Genomic DNA, 13,709 nt, shown 5'->3' on the forward strand with positions numbered 1-13,709 from the left:
GTTGTTCTTAATTCTCTGATCAATCTGCCAGGATTGTAGCTCCCATCATCTATTGGTTAGGTTGGCTGGGGAGGATACGTAGCGTGTCATATCAGGAACGCACCAGAGTAGGTAGGTCAAATAACAAAGCCTTGGTTTTGGTGTGTGTGTATGTTTGTGGGGGGATTTTCTCTCCTCTGAATTAAAACAACCTCCACCCATCCGTGAGTCAACAGAAAACAATACAGGCATGACTGGCTAATCCCTCTGCTGCCTCCATTTCAAGTCCATGCAAAACTCGTTTTTCTCCAAGCAACAAAGCCGAATGGTTTCTACACACTCTGAAGCTGCCCTTTGGGGGGATACTGATGGATTTGGGGTTTTAATTACTGTTTTTAACTAATTTATTGTATTCGGGCACAATTGTTTAATTTGTTTTTAATTTTTGTATCTTGTATTTTTGGTATTTATTGCCCTGTACACCGCCCTGAGTCCTTCGGGAGAAGGGCGGTATATAAATTAATTAAATAAATAAAATAAAATAAAATAAAATAGGAGGAAAATATTATTTTAAGACCAGTACTTAAGCCTGTCTGATTCATGAGCTGGGGACTAGAGAAGAATAAAAGGGTGGGCTGTAGAAAAAAGAGAGGCGGCCTGGGTTTATTTATGCTGTGTGTAATTGCAACAAAAAAGGGACGTGGTGGCTCAGTGGGTTAGGACGCTGAGCTTGTCAATCAGAAGGTCGGCAGTTTGGCGGGTCGAATCCCGAGGGCTGCGTAGCAGAGTGAGCACCTGTTAACGCATCCCAGCTTCTGCCAACCTAGCAGTTCGAAAGCACGTAAAAATGCAAGTTGAAAAATAGGGACCACTACGCTGGGAAGGTAACAGCGTTCCGTGCGCCTTTGGCGTCTAGTCATGCCGGCCACATGACCACAGAGACGTCCTTGGACAAGCGCTGGCTCTTCGGCTTTGAAATGGAGATGAGCACCGGCCCCTAGAGTCGGAAACGACTAGCACGCATATGCGGGGGAACCTTTACCTTTACCTTTAATTGCAACAAGAAAAAGGTCCCGAGCTTTGGAGATTTGGATCTACTGGCCTTCCAAAGTGGTCAGTTATAGTTTGATTTGCTGCTCAAAGCGGGAGGAGTTCTCCAAAAAGGAACTTATTCCATTGCAAAATACATTTTCCTGGTTTCTCCCTTTAATAATTTCCTGTGTACAGGTAGTTCTCAGCTTATGACCATTTGTTTAGCGAATGCCCGAAGTTATGACAGTGCTGAAAAAAAGGGACTAATGATCAATCCTTGACTTTACAACCACTGCAAGTCCCTGTAGTCATGTAATTATAATTTGCAGACCTGGTATGTATTTATGACAGTGGCAGCATCTTGTGGTCATGTGATCACCATTTCCAGTCTTCCCAGCTGGCTTCCAGCAAGCAAAGACAATTGGGGAAATTAGATTTGCTTAACAACCATGTGATTCACTTAACGACAGTGGTAATTTGCTTAACAACCATGCCAAATAGGTCATTCAAAATCGCATGCAGTCACATGATGACTCCCTTAATGACTGCATTGCTTAGCTACAGACATTTCAGTCTCAATTGCGGTCGTAAGTCAAGGTGTACCTGTAGCACCCTGAAACATATTTAGGATGACCATTTTTTCAACACAGTATATTTACTGTAAATATAAGGGAACCAAATGATCTTTTTCTCTATCTCCCCCCCTCCCTCTCCAACTAATTATGTCTTCAGTTGCCCCTTGATGGTCAGGAGTCAGAAAGTGAACATTTTCACAACACTGGAAATAAGTTATATCATCTGGGAATGCAACCGTTGATCAGCATGCAGTTAAAAGCAAGAAAACTCAAGCATGAGTTAAACAGTGGATGCCCTATTAGCAATTGTGTAGAAGAAATATCTCTGGGTGGGGCAAGTTATCTTGTGAAGAGTGTCAAGAGTTTTTTTAGAAAGCCAAGATTCATATTTAATCAAATCTAGCTCTCCCTTCTACTGTGATATGAAGTGATTTGGCATTTAGTCAAATCAGCCTTTAACAGACACACAGAGATCAACAGAGATCAACAGACACACAGAGATTTACTCACTACTTAAAAGAGATAATTAAAAAAAACCCAAGATGGCAATAAAAGGATCAGAATGCATCCTTTCCGGCTGCCTACACCCAGATAAGCAGAGATTTACACCAGACAAGCAAACAAAAAACAGAAACCTAATCAAGGACCTTGATGGCCCTCCCTCCCTCCCTTTTTAACATTGAATTTTAATTATTCTACTCTTAATTACCTCCTTATATAATATTTATATACAGTTTTTATGTTTCACTTGTACACTACTCAGAATTGCTCTGTGAGGGAGATGGGCTGTTTCTAAAATGGACAAACAAACAGGCTAGTAAGGAGAAAATTACACGCTCACCAACACTGGCAAGGCAAACCACTGTACATAAACAGGGAGCAAATCCCACACTCCCTGGCACAGATAATAGGCTATTTGTTAGGCAGTTTGGAGTCAATAAGGAAATAAGAATTAGAAAGGGTTCACGTGGGGCTTATTCCAATGAGAAGAAATAAAATTCAGAGTTTGGGAAAATTGTAAAAAGTCATGGTGCTTTCTGACTGTAAGATTCACTATTGGAAGAAAAATCAGGTCCAGCTCCAAGCCGGGAGTAAATTAAATGGTGGCTAGGATGCTGGAAATAAAATGGAGGCTAGCTGCTTAGGAAAGAAGGTTTAATGATGAGCAGAACCAACAACAACATGTAGTTCTGGGACAGCTGACAAAATGGCTGAGTGAATGGATAGATCTTTATGGGACTATGAGACTTTGAAGTGGAAATCTTTCTGGCTTGTGCAATGAGGTGGGCTTTTGTGTCTTTTGCTAGTCTGAAGAGGGTGTTGGGTTAATTCTGTTATGTCCTAAAGATCATATCTAGTGTGTAGAGGTGGGTGGGGAATATATATTTTAGGAGTCTTTATTATTATTTTTTAATCCCATCAGTTCCAGCCTTCTGTGGTAGCTGTGGCTGAAAGCGTTTTACTTATGAATGGCCCAGTCCCGAATGAATTAGAAAATCTGCATTCCTAAAGGCCAGCCTCTTCAGGTTTCTTAATAGAATAGAATAGAATAGAAGGGACCTTGGAGGTCTTCTAGTCCAGCCTCCCTCCCCTCCTGCTTAAGCAAGAGAACCTATATCATCTCAGACAAGTGATTGTCTAGTGGCTCTTCTTAACAATCTCCAGTGATGGAGTGCCCACAATTTCTGGGGGCAAGCTGTTCCACTGGTTAATTGTCCTCACTGTTAGGAAGTTTTTCCTTAATTCCAGGTTGCTTCTCTCTTTGATCAGTTTCTAGCCATTGTTTCTCGTCCTGCCCTCTGGTGCTTTGGAGAATAAGGTGACCCCCTCCTCTTTGTGGCAGCCCCTCAAATACTAGAATACTGCTATCATGTCGCCCCTGTTTCTTCTTTTCTTTAAACTAGCTATTGTCCTGCCCTCTGGTGTCTTGGAAAATAAATTGACCCCCCCTCCTCTTTGTGGCAGTCTCTCAAATACTGGAATACTGCTATCATGTTCCCCCTACTCCTTCTTTTCTCTAGACAGGCCATACCCAAATCCTGCAACCGTTCTTCCTATGTTTTAGTCTCCATGCCTTTTATCATCTTAGTTGCTCTTCTCTGAATTTTTTTTCAAACTCTCAACATCTTTTTTGTGATATGGTGACCAAAATTGGGTGCAGTATTCCAGGTGTGGTCTTACTAGGGTTTTGTAAAATGGTACTAATACTTTGCGTGATCTTGGTTCTATGCTTGTTTATACAAGCCAGGATTGTATTAGCTTTCTTGGTGGCTGCTGCACACTGCTGACTCATGGTCAAGTGATCATTCACTAGGACTCCAAGGTCCCTCTCACAGTTACTGTTTTTAAGCCAATCTCTACTTGTACCTTTGATTTTTCCTGCCTAAATGTAAAACTTTGCTTTTCTCCACTGAAACTCATTTTGTTGCACAGGACCCATTGTTCAAGTTTGTTAAGATCTTTTTGGATCCTGAGTTTGTCTTCTGGGGCATTGGCTACTCCTGCCAGTTTGGTGTCATCTGCAAATTTGATGAGTTCCCCTTCAATTCCCTCATCTAAGTCATTTATGAAGATATTGAAGAGTACTGGGCCTAAGACGGAATCTTGTGGTACCCCACTACTCACTTCCCTCCATGTGGATGTTGTGCCGTTGAGGACTACTCGTTGAGTATGGTTTACCAGTGAGCTACAGATCCATCTGGTGGTGACGTTGTCTATTCCACCTTTTTCTAGCTTACCAAGGAGTAGGTTGTGGTCTACCTTATCAAATGCCTTACTGAAGTCTGAGTATACTACGTCCACATTATTTTGCTGGTCTATTAGTTTAGTCACTTTATTGAAGAATGAAATAAGATTGGTTTGGCATGATCTGTTTTTGACAAACCTATGCTGGCTACTAGTTATAACCTTGTTTGCTTCTAGTTGTTCATAGATCTGTTTTTTGATTATCCTAGTATGAAGCTGTTTTTCCTATGGCAGAGAAACCGGGGCTGCCTTTAAAATTTTTCTCCATTTCTCCTTTGGGGAAATATTCTATCCTGCCTTTTTTAATATTCCCCCAAATATTTCCTAAGCAAATATGGTGCAATTTTCAAATACCTGGAGCATCACTTGAACACCATTGGTATTGCACATTCCCCATCAAGCAATTGCAGAAGCGGGAATGGAGGTTAAACGTATAAAGAAAGCTTGCAGGAATTCAGTTTGTCTAGTGATAAGAAGAACTAAGGATGACACAAGAGCAGAGTTCCAATATTTGAGGGGCTACCATGTATAAAAGGGTGACAATCTGTTTTCCAAAGCACCAAATGGCAAGACAAGACAAGCAACAAGGGATAGAAACTACCGTATATACTTGAGTATAAGCCGAATTTTTCAGCCCACTTTTTGGGCTGAAAAATTCCACTTCGGCTTATACTCCAGTCAACAAAAAAAACTTACCGAGGACTTGTGCGCGGCCGAGGCTTTGGTGCTTCCGGGATCGCCCGCACCTCTCCCAAGCCACCGCCGTCCGAGACCTGCCGAAGTTTGGGGAGGTTTGGGGAGGTGCGCGCGCACCTCCCCAAACTCCGCGCCTTGCCTGCCTGCTTCTTTCCGCAGCGGAAAGAAGCAGGCAGGCAGGGCGCGGAGGAACGGAGACTTGCCGACGTTTGGGGAGGTTTGGGCGCCTCCCCAAACCTCGGCAGGTCTCCGTTCCTCCGCGCAGACCTGCCGACGTTTGGGGAGGTTTGGGCGCCTCCCCAAACCTCCCCAAACGTCGGCAGGTCTCCGTTCCTCCTGCCGACCTTTGGGGAGGTTTGGGCGCCTCCCCAAACCTCCCCAAACCTCGGCAGGTCTCCGTTCCTCCTGCCGACCTTTGGGGAGGTTTGGGCGCCTCCCCAAACCTCGGCAGGTCTCCGTTCCTCCTGCCGACCTTTGGGGAGGTTTGGGCGCCTCCCCAAACCTCGGCAGGTCTCCGTTCCTCCTGCCGACCTTTGGGGAGGTTTGGGCGCCTCCCCAAACCTCGGCAGGTCTCCGTTCCTCCTGCCGACCTTTGGGGAGGTTTGGGCGCCTCCCCAAACCTCGGCAGGTCTCCGTTCCTCCTGCCGACCTTTGGGGAGGTTTGGGCGCCTCCCCAAACCTCGGCAGGTCTCCGTTCCTCCTGCCGACCTTTGGGGAGGTTTGGGCGCCTCCCCAAACCTCGGCAGGTCTCCGTTCCTGTTTGGGGAGGTTTGGGCGCCTCCCCAAACCTCCCCAAACCTCGGCAGGTCTCCGTTCCTCCGCGCAGACCTGCCGACCTTTGGGGAGGTTTGGGCGCCTCCCCAAACGTCCCCAAACCTCGGCAGGTCTCCGTTCCTGTTTGGGGAGGTTTGGGCGCCTCCCCAAACCTCCCCAAACCTCGGCAGGTCTCCGTTCCTCCGCGCAGACCTGCCGACCTTTGGGGAGGTTTGGGCGCCTCCCCAAACCTCGGCAGGTCTCCGTTCCTGTTTGGGGAGGTTTGGGCGCCTCCCCAAACCTCGGCAGGTCTCCGTTCCTCCGCGCAGACCTGCCGACCTTTGGGGAGGTTTGGGCGCCTCCCCAAACGTCCCCAAACCTCGGCAGGTCTCCGTTCCTGTTTGGGGAGGTTTGGGCGCCTCCCCAAACCTCCCCAAACCTCGGCAGGTCTCCGTTCCTCCGCGCAGACCTGCCGACCTTTGGGGAGGTTTGGGCGCCTCCCCAAACCTCGGCAGGTCTCCGTTCCTGTTTGGGGAGGTTTGGGCGCCTCCCCAAACCTCGGCAGGTCTCCGTTCCTCCGCGCAGACCTGCCGACCTTTGGGGAGGTTTGGGCGCCTCCCCAAACGTCCCCAAACCTCGGCAGGTCTCCGTTCCTGTTTGGGGAGGTTTGGGCGCCTCCCCAAACCTCCCCAAACCTCGGCAGGTCTCCGTTCTTCCTGCCGACCTTTGGGGAGGTTTGGGCGCCTCCCCAAACCTCCCCAAACGTCGGCAGGTCTGCGCGGAGGAACGGAGACCTGCCGAGGTTTGGGGAGGTTTGGGGAGGCGCCCAAACCTCCCCAAACAGGAACGGAGACCTGCCGAGGTTTGGGGAGGTTTGGGGAGGCGCCCAAACCTCCCCAAAGGTCGGCAGGTCTGCGCGGAGGAACGGAGACCTGCCGAGGTTTGGGGAGGTTTGGGGAGGCGCCCAAACCTCCCCAAACAGGAACGGAGACCTGCCGAGGTTTGGGGACGTTTGGGGAGGCGCCCAAACCTCCCCAAAGGTCGGCAGGTCTGCGCGGAGGAACGGAGACCTGCCGAGGTTTGGGGAGGTTTGGGGAGGCGCCCAAACCTCCCCAAACAGGAACGGAGACCTGCCGAGGTTTGGGGACGTTTGGGGAGGCGCCCAAACCTCCCCAAAGGTCGGCAGGTCTGCGCGGAGGAACGGAGACCTGCCGAGGTTTGGGGAGGTTTGGGGAGGCGCCCAAACCTCCCCAAACAGGAACGGAGACCTGCCGAGGTTTGGGGACGTTTGGGGAGGCGCCCAAACCTCCCCAAAGGTCGGCAGGTCTGCGCGGAGGAACGGAGACCTGCCGAGGTTTGGGGAGGTTTGGGGAGGCGCCCAAACCTCCCCAAACAGGAACGGAGACCTGCCGAGGTTTGGGGACGTTTGGGGAGGCGCCCAAACCTCCCCAAAGGTCGGCAGGTCTGCGCGGAGGAACGGAGACCTGCCGAGGTTTGGGGAGGCGCCCAAACCTCCCCAAACAGGAACGGAGACCTGCCGAGGTTTGGGGAGGTTTGGGGAGGCGCCCAAACCTCCCCAAACGTCGGCAGGTCTGCGCGGAGGAACGGAGACCTGCCGAGGTTTGGGGAGGTTTGGGGAGGCGCCCAAACCTCCCCAAACAGGAACGGAGACCTGCCGAGGTTTGGGGACGTTTGGGGAGGCGCCCAAACCTCCCCAAAGGTCGGCAGGTCTGCGCGGAGGAACGGAGACCTGCCGAGGTTTGGGGAGGCGCCCAAACCTCCCCAAAGGTCGGCAGGAGGAACGGAGACTTGCCGAGGTTTGGGGAGGTTTGGGGAGGCGCCCAAACCTCCCCAAAGGTCGGCAGGAGGAACGGAGACCTGCCGAGGTTTGGGGAGGTTTGGGGAGGCGCCCAAACCTCCCCAAAGGTCGGCAGGAGGAACGGAGACCTGCCGAGGTTTGGGGAGGTTTGGGGAGGCGCCCAAACCTCCCCAAAGGTCGGCAGGAGGAACGGAGACCTGCCGACGAGCCGCGGCCACACAGGGTATTCCTGTGTATTCAGGCTTGCAGAACGGCGGATCGGCTTATACTCGAGTCAATAACTTTTTCCAGTTTTGGGGGGTGAAATTGGGGGTCTCGGCTTATACTCGAGTCGGCTTATACTCAAGTATATACGGTAATCAAGGAGAGAAGCAACCTGGAATTAAGGAGAAACTTCCTAACAGCGAGAACAATTAACCAGTGGAACAGCTTTGCCTTCAGGAGTTGTAGGTGCTTTACAACTGAAGGCTTTTGAGAAGAGACAACCATTTGTTTGAAATGGTGTAGGGTCTTCTGTTTGAGCAAGAGGTTGGACTAGAAGACCTAAAGGTCCCCTCCAACTCTATTATTCTGAATGACTGAGCTTTACTCAGAACTGCTTACAACCTGTGACAATAGCTCTAACACCATCAAACATCCACTTCTGCCTATCCCAGATGATTAGAAGGGACTTGATCAGTGAATAAAAACTCCAAATCCAGTCTGAACATCTGGCTGATGGTGCAATGAATTATAATTATAATAAATAATAATAAATAGGAAAAAAATGGGCCAGGAGGAGGAATTTGTTAGCGTAAAACTGTGGTTCTCAACTTTCCCCCCCCACTCTAGATTGATTTCATTTTCAGTGAGCCCCTTCATTCAAATTGCTACATCTGCTGTTCACAATATATAAGCAAGATCAGGAAGTTGTAGACCTAATACAGGTGGTCCTCAACTTACAACCATAACTGAGCCCAAATTTATGTTGTTAAGTGAGACAGTTGTTAAGTGAATTTTGCCCCATTTTATGAACTCTCTTGCCATGGTTGTTAAATGAATCACTGCAGTTGTTAAATTAGTAACATGGTTGTTAAGTGAATCTGGTTTCCCCACTGCCTTTGCTTGTCAGTGTCAAGACTGGTTCGCCCTTTCGCCTACATTTTCTCCCTTGCTCGTAGCTTGACAAGATCGTGGAATAGAATGCAAAGGTGGGAGGGGTATCTAGACAACTGACACATCTTTGAGAGATTGCAAGAATGCCAAGGTCACTAACTCAGGTGCTCAATGGAGAAGTGGCTTTTCCCATTATAAGAAGAAGTATTACTATCGGACAATGTGAACATCCGGTGGGTGGGTGAGGGTGAGGGAATGTATTGTTTAATTAAGAAAGCTTTCAAGTGGGAAAACCAGAACTGGTTTTGCTTCTTCTGTGGCAATGTAAACTTTCAGTAAAGTATTATAGTCTTGGTAAAATCATGTCCTAGGAATTTCTTTTTCTGGACAACTGATAATCAGAAGATCGCAAAAAAGGGATCACATGACTCCAGGACACTGCAACCGTCATAAATTTGAGTCAGTTGTCAAGCATCCAAATGTAAATCACGTGACCATGGGGATGCTACAATGGTTGTGTCAAAAATGGTCATAAATCACTTTTTTCAATGCCGTTGTAATTTCGAACAGTCACTAAACAAACTGTTGCAAGTTGAGAACTGCCTTTAATCCAGTAATAATTGTCAGTGCTCTCTTGAGTAGAGACTGATACTTTTCTAGGGATCTGTTTATTTTTGCCAATTTATTAATCTACTTTGTTTGTTTTAGTTTTCTTCCATCCCAGGATATTGTCTCTGATACAAGTTATAATGTAAGTAGAGGAAATATATTTTTTTAAAAAAAGAAAAGAAAATCCTTGCGGGAGTATTGAAGCTAGCAGATATTTACAAGTAATAAGGGCAACATTTTGACCACAGAAGCTGTGCAGATTTTTTGAAGGTGGGATGAGGATCCTTTCACATATGCAAGAGGGACTGTGATTTCTTTCTTGGTCTTATTTTTTTTAATAGAATCACAGAGTTGGAAGAAATCTCGGAGGTCTGCTAGGAAAGACCTTCTCAATCTTGACGATGTTAAGATGGCATGCTAGCAGAGGAATTCTGGGACTTGAAGTCCACACATCTTAAAGTTGCTAAGATTGAGAAACACTGCCCTAGTCTAATCCCCCTTTCCCAGGGCAAAAGTCATCAGACCATTCCAGATAAATAGCCAAATAGTCGTCCAATCTTGGAAACATCTTGTCATCTCCCCCACCCATTTTAAAAATGTCAAACACATTTTAGAGCAAACACTATCATGTTTATGTACTTCATGGCACAAAAGGACATTGAATAGTGCTGGCAATTTGTCAGAGGCTGGGAGGAGGGCTCATAAGGAAGACAAAGGTGGCTTATATTTGGATTATGCTGTAAGACCAGGATAGAGGAAACTCGTGTTGAGGTCCACACTCAGTTATTTATCTATTTATTTCCTGGTTTTGCTTTAGAGCAGACATGTCAAACACAAGACCCGGGGGCCAGATCCGGCCCGTGAAGTGGTTTCATGTGGCCCACGAAGCCATCCTGGAAACAGTGAGGGAACGACCCCCACTGCCTTGGCCCTGGCCCAGAGACCCTCCTTCTGCCAGAGACCCTCAGATCTGTCCCACTCCTGCCCAGGCCCCCATAGGCACCCTTGATGCCAACGATGTAGAGCTGGCCACGCCCACCCAGTAGGCCATATGCACTCTAGCCACGCCCACCCAGTAGGCCACGCCCACCCTGGCCACACCCACCCAGCCCCTTGAGGGCAACCACAATGCTGATGCGGCCCTCAATGAAATTGAGTTTGACACCCCTGCTTTAGAGGCTCAGGCAGCTAATATCATGGAATTGTTGATAAATATACAATTAAGAGGATGGAACATTGTATACGGTACCTTGAGTTTCTAGAGAAAAAAGCAAATACAGTATAAAACTAAATTAGTTTTGGGGCCAAGTAGCTTCCTTGTTGAAGTAAAAATCTTGACCAGGGTCCAGTCCAAGCTGGGAATAATCAAAATGGAGACTGCTTTAGAAAGAAGTTTGTAGTTTATTGAAGAGGAGAGCCAGACAGAAAGATGGCTCTGGGAGTGGTGGGCTTTTATACCTCCTTTAGGTTTTGTATTTGGAGTTCTTCCTGTGACATGAACTTTGACCTGAGTCTGAGTGTACTTTTCTGGTATTCTGATGGTGGTGAGTTAATCCTATTATGTCCCAAAGGTCATATCCTGGGGCTGTGGCTGATGACTGTTGGATTTTTGGTGTGAGAGATTGTTGATTCTAGGGTTCTTTCTTTCTAATCAAAGATTCCTGGCTCCAATCTTTCTGACAAGATTATCACACCTACATTTCTGCAGACCTGGTTTCTCTTTGGGGCAGAGACAATTGAGGGCGGCGCGGGGGTGGGTGGGTTGGTTTCTGCCTTTAGAATCCTTTGGGGAAATATATTCTGCCTTTTTAATATTTCCCAAAATATTTCTTTCTCTGGATTCTTCCCACATCCCTTTGGATCTTGCGAAGTGCCTTCTATTGCATACTACCTTAGAAAGTGGCCAAACTCAGCACTGTTGCTCCTTCAGCAATTCCATTGGGTGAAGTTTTCAGTCATTTTAGGAAGGTTCCATCTGATGGATGTTGCAGCTACACTTCACCAGGCTCAGCAGAACAGGCCTATGATTTACGTTCAAGAAGAGAGACCACGTATATGTTCCTCCTTTCCTGCTAGTGAAAATCACTCAAGGTTCTGCCTGATCCTGCATCACAAATCCTGGCCCAGATGAATTCCACCCACCAAAGATAAACAAATATGGTTATATATCTTTAAGAGTGCCGAGAAGAGCAACAAAGACGATTGAAGGGACTGAAGGCTAAAACATATGAAGAACAATTGCAGGAATTGGGTAGGTCTAGTCTAGTGAAGAGAAGGGTGAGGGGTGACATGATAGCAGTGTTGCAATATTTGAGGGGCTACCTCAAAGAAGGCAACCTATTTTCCAAAGCACCAGAAGGCAAGAAAAGAAGCAATGGATGGAAATTAACCAGGGAGAGAAGCAACCTGGAACTAAGGAGAAATTTCCTAACAGTGAGAACAGCTTTTTTTTTAAAAAAATCCCATTTATATCCCGCCCTTCTCCGAAGACTCAGGGCGGCTTACAATTTAAAGCACAAATCAATGTGCTTAGCAATAGCCTTCATTCTATGTATATGCCTGCTTATTAGGGCTTTCGGGGCCCCCCCAAGTGGCATTATTACAAAGTCAGCTTATTGCCCCCAACAATCTGGGTCCTCATTTTACCTACCTCGGAAGGATGGAAGGCTGAGTGAACCTTGAGCCTGGTGGGACGCGAACCTGCACTAATTGCAGGCAGCTGGTGTTACTTAAGGAGGCATTGCCTTCAGAAGTTGTGGGTGTCCCATTACTGGTGACTTTTAAGAAGAGACTGGACATCCAGTTGTCTAAAGACTCTCCTGCTTGAGTAGTGGGTTGGACAGAATGAAACCCACCAATGTAAATATAGTTAAGCGTTGAAAAGATTGTCACTTGTAAGAATATCTAGAATTTGGGGGGAGAAATAAGCTGAAATAAACACAGTAACAGGATTTATGATAAGGCAACTAAAATGACAAATAGGATTATTGAAACTATATACTTAACCGTTGTTAATCAAAATAATGAGAATTGTCTTAATCTAATGTTTGGCAAAGAAAGATACTTTGGGGAAAGGGGAAATCAAATGAAATTAACGTATGGAATATAGATCATAGAATTAATTGTTAAGGACTGTCTTATAAATGTTACCCAGACAACATTCTGTTTTACAAATTACTGAATGATTTATGTTATGTTAAAAAATTCTAATAAAATATTTATTCCAAAAAAAAGACCTGCAAAGTCTCTCCCAACTCTCTTATTCTGTATTCTGTTAATCTAAAAGCAGAGAATTGAAAATCCATGGTTTTTTCGTGCTTCAACTTTAACAATGAGTAGGAAGAGTGAAGGATTAGTGTTCAAATCTCCCTCATGGTTTCCCCTCTCTTTTTCGAAAGCTTCTATACTGCCCTTGTCCCTGAGAAACACCTAGTGTTCCCTGTCGGTTGTTTAGATTATCTCCAGTAAAAGTTTTAGTATTTAGTATTTATTATATTTGTATACCGCCCTTCTCCCGAAGGACTCAGGGCGGTGAACAGGGCACATATAAAAATACAGAATACAAAAATTAAAAAAGAATTAAATAGGAGCCCGAGCTAAAACAATAGATGGTAATAAAAAATCCACAATAAAAACCCCAACGCATCCCCCATCAGGCCAGGCCGGCTTGTTCAAATAGATAGATCTTCAGACCGCGTCGGAAGGAGCGAAGGTCAGGTGCCATCCGGAGCTCAACCGGCAGCTGATTCCATAAAGCCGGGGGGCCCACAGAGAAGGCCCTCCCCCTGGGGGCCACCAGCCGACATTCTCTGACCGGTGGCACCCTGAGGAGGCCCTCTCTGTGGGAACACACAGGGCGGAGGGAAGTTGACGCCGGCAGCAGGTGATCCCCGAGGTACTCCGGACCCATGCCAAGTAAGTAATTTTCACCTGAAAAAATATAGTCACTGACGGCCATTGTGAAGCTTTTAAAAAGCAGCATATTCTACCAAAGATCTCTGGGATTTGACAGACCTTAGGAATAAAGATAGCCTTCAACTTACACATAACGATCATTGCAGCATCCTCAAGGTCATGTGATCAAAATTCAGAGGCTTGACAACTGACTCGTATTTATGACGGTTGCAATGTCCTGGGGCCAGGTGATCCCCTTTTGTGACCTTCGGACAAGCAAAGTCTATGGAGAAGCCAGTGGTGTTACTAACAACTGCAGTCATTCAGTTAACAGATGTGGCAAGAAAGGTCGTAAAATGGGGCAAAATTCACTTAACTGTCTCGCTTTGATATGCAAATTCTGAGGTTTTGCTGGTAAAAAATACAGGAAACCAGAAGTTGCCTTCAAGCTTTACGTTTTTTTATTCAGCTGAACAAAAAGACCGGCTCCTCTGAATGAAAGCAGCCCCTAA

Source organism: Vipera berus (genome assembly GCF_964194415.1).
Source record: "Vipera berus genome assembly, chromosome: 2".
In the NCBI taxonomy this organism is placed as follows: domain Eukaryota; kingdom Metazoa; phylum Chordata; class Lepidosauria; order Squamata; family Viperidae; genus Vipera; species Vipera berus.